Source organism: Cyprinus carpio, chromosome A2 (genome assembly GCF_018340385.1).
Source record: "Cyprinus carpio isolate SPL01 chromosome A2, ASM1834038v1, whole genome shotgun sequence".
Classification (NCBI taxonomy): Eukaryota; Metazoa; Chordata; class Actinopteri; order Cypriniformes; family Cyprinidae; genus Cyprinus; species Cyprinus carpio.
Genome location: NC_056573.1, coordinates 27,880,858 through 27,883,357, shown reverse-complemented (window position 1 = coordinate 27,883,357; position 2,500 = coordinate 27,880,858). Strand labels below are relative to the sequence as shown.

The 2,500-nt window shown below is 42.5% G+C and overlaps 1 pseudogene; it reads right to left on the bottom strand.

Moving 5' to 3' along the window:
- LOC109074025 overlaps positions 1 to 2,500 on the bottom strand; it is a 115,473-nt pseudogene that overhangs the window by 79,132 nt on the left and 33,841 nt on the right.

Sequence of the window (2,500 nt, the reverse complement as noted above, 5' to 3'; positions counted from 1 at the left end):
ACCAGGAAGCTTTAAAACACTAACTCAACGCCTCTGAAATCCCTACAGTCATGACACAAGTGCACACACGCAGACGTGATGGAGTTTCTCCCAAATGTCTGAGTCAATAAACAAGTTTGCATTCACATATTTATGTAAAGTAAGTTTGGCTCTAATGGTTAATCTTGTGTCAAAAACGGCTGCATTGATGTTTCTCATTTTATCATATTCAGTAATGAAATACATGGATGATGTAAATGATAGGACAATTTCAAACAGCAAAAAAGGTATTATGAAGGTCATGAATTGCATTTTCAAATCTTTATTTTATGTTTCTGGGGAGTTTTTGCATCATAAAAGTTTAAATATTTGTAAAAATTATAATTTTAATAGGAGATAATTTACTGGGAGTTTGCCAGGTCGTTGCTAGGGTATTTTGCGTGGTTACTACTATGAGGTTACTAAGTGGTTGGTTGGCTAGAGTGCTCTGGATAGTTATTAGGAGGTTGCTAGATGGTTAAAAGAACAGTTAGGTTGTTTCTAGGGTGTTCTGGGTAGTTACTAGGAGGTTACTAAGGTGTTACTGGGCTATAGTGTTCTGGTTGGTTACTAGGAGGTTGCTAGAACATTTTTGGTCACTAGGAGGTTGCTAGTGTGCACTGCACTCATACTATTACTTTGCCATTGTAGTTAGGTTGTTCCTAGGGCATTCTGTGTGGTTACTAGGAGGTCGCGAGGTGGTTGCTAGGGTATTTTGTGTGTTCACTAAGAGGTTCCTAAGTGGTTGCTGGTCTAAAGTGTTCTGATTGGTAACTAGGGGGTTGCTAAGCGGTTACTAGGACACTCAGTTTGTTCCTTGGGCATTCTATGTGGTTTCTAGGAGGTTGCCAGGTGGTTGCTAGGGTATTTTATGTGTTCACTAAGAGATTCCTAAGTATTTTTTGGGCTAGAGTGTTCTGGGTGGTAACTAGGGGGTTGCTAGGTGGTTACTATGGCACTTAGGTTGTTCCTATGGCATTCTGTGTGGTTACTAGGAGGTTGTGAGGTGGTTGCTAGGGTATTTTGTGTGTTCACTAAGAGGTTCCTAAGTGTTTGCTGGTCTAGAGTGTTCTGATTGGTAACTAGGGGGTTGCTAAGTGGTTACTAGGACACTCAGGTTGTTCCTTGGGGATTCTATGTGGTTACTAGGAGGTTGCCAGGTGGTTGCTAGGGTATTTTATGTGTTCACTAAGAGATTCCTAAGTATTTTCTGGGCTAGAGTGTTTTGTGTGGTAACTAGGGGGTTGCTAGGTGGTTACTATGGCACTTCAGTTGTTTCTAGGGCATTCTGTGTGGTTAATATGAGGTTGCTAGGTGGTTGGTAGGGAATTTTATGTGTCCACTAAGAGATTCCTGATTATTTTCTGGGCTAGAGTGTTTTGTGTGGTAACTAGGGGGTTGCTAGGGCAATTAGGTTGTCCCTAGGGTGTTCTTGGTGGTTATTAGGAGGTTGCCAGGTGATTTCCAGGGTATTTTGTGTTTTTACTAAGAGGTTCCTAAGTGGTTGCTGGGCTAGAGTGTTTTGTGTGGTAACTAGGGGGTTGCTAGGGCAATAAGGTTGTCCCTAGGGTATTCTTGGTGGTTACTAGGAGGTTCCCAGGGTATTTTGTGTGTTTACTAAGAGGTTCCTAAGTGGTTGCCAGGTGGTTGCTAGGGTATTTTATGTGCTCACTAAGATCTTCCTAAGTATTTTCTGATCTAGACTGTTCTGTGTATTAACTATTGGGTTGCTACTGTAGGGCAATTAGGTTGTTCCTAGGGCATTCTTTGAGGATACTAGGAGGTTGCCAGGGTATTTTGTGTGTTTACTAAGAAATTCTTAAGTATTTTCAGGGCTAGAGTGTTCTGGGTGGTAACTAGGGGGTTGCTAGGTGGTTACTATGGCACTTTGGTTGCTCCTAGGGCATTCTGTGTGATTAATAGGAGGTTGCCAGGTGGTTGCTAGGGTATTTTATGTGTTCACTAAGAGATTCCTAAGTATTTTCTGGGCTAGAGTGTTTTGTGTGGTAACTAGGGGGTTGCTAGGGCAATTAGGTTGTCCCTATGGTGTTCTTGGTGGTTATTAGGAGGTTGCCAGGTGGTTTCCAGGGTATTTTGTGTTTTTACTAAGAGGTTCCTAAGTGGTTGCTGGTCTAGAGTGTTCTGGGTGGTAACTAGGGGGTTGCTAGGTGGTTACTATGGCACTTAGGTGATTCCAAGGGCATTACGTTTGGTTATTAGGAGATTGTCAGGTGGTTGCTAGGGTATTTTATGTGTTCACTAAGAGATTCCTAAATGTTTTCTGGGCTAGAGTTTTCTGGGTGGTAACTAGGGGGTTGCTAAGGCAATTAGGTTGTTCCTAGGGCATTCTGTGAGGTTACTAGGAGGTTGCCAGTTGGTTGCTAGGGCCATATGCATGCTCAATGAGTTACTTCAGATTCTTCTGTGCTGTTTCAGATTGAAGCATTTGCTCAAGACACGCACCTGAGATCTTGGTGGTGGC